We start from the raw sequence: 567 nt of genomic DNA, 5'->3' as shown, positions 1-567 counted from the left end.
AGAGAGAGAGAGAGAGAGAGAGAGAGAGAGAGAGAGAGAGAGAGAGAGAATAAGAGACGAAACAAGGTTAGGATAAATTGTTTTGAATTGAACAATTATTAATTTCTTTTTAATGTGAAAAAAAAATTGAACGTTTCCATTTCGATTTTTTTGAGTTCGTTGGAAATTAAATATTGCACAAAGGCAATCGAGATTTAAACATAAATATGTCATCAGGTTAAGAATAATAATAAAACATGATTATTATTGTTATTGTTAAATAAATTTATCGTTAAATAAATTAATTAATGTTAAATAAATTAATAATTTCTGTGATAAAAATATATATTTAAAAATTGGTATTTCAACTTGCTTCGTGTTTTCTGTACAATTATTCTAATTGCCGTTTTTTTTTTATTAAAATTAATTAAAAATTAATTACGTTTATAGTCCACAAGGTTTTTCTCCTTACTAATATTCATTCTCGTTAAGTGCAAAAAAGTGTTTCCTCGAAGGATACGATTCTTTTAAATTTTTAACAAGAATTTAATTAATATTGAATACAAATAATCTCGTTTAACTTCTTTT

General features: G+C 23.8%; 1 protein-coding gene across 4 annotated transcripts in view; it reads left to right on the top strand.

Annotated features, from left to right (window-relative positions):
* LOC102675986 overlaps positions 1-567 on the top strand; it is a 14,735-nt gene that overhangs the window by 7,818 nt on the left and 6,350 nt on the right. The window lies entirely within an intron of this gene.

This window comes from Apis dorsata, unplaced genomic scaffold (assembly GCF_000469605.1).
Source record: "Apis dorsata unplaced genomic scaffold, Apis dorsata 1.3 scaffold_73, whole genome shotgun sequence".
NCBI classification, from domain to species: domain Eukaryota; kingdom Metazoa; phylum Arthropoda; class Insecta; order Hymenoptera; family Apidae; genus Apis; species Apis dorsata.
The sequence above is the reverse complement of the archived record's forward strand: the minus strand, read 5'-3'. Positions and strand labels throughout refer to the sequence as shown.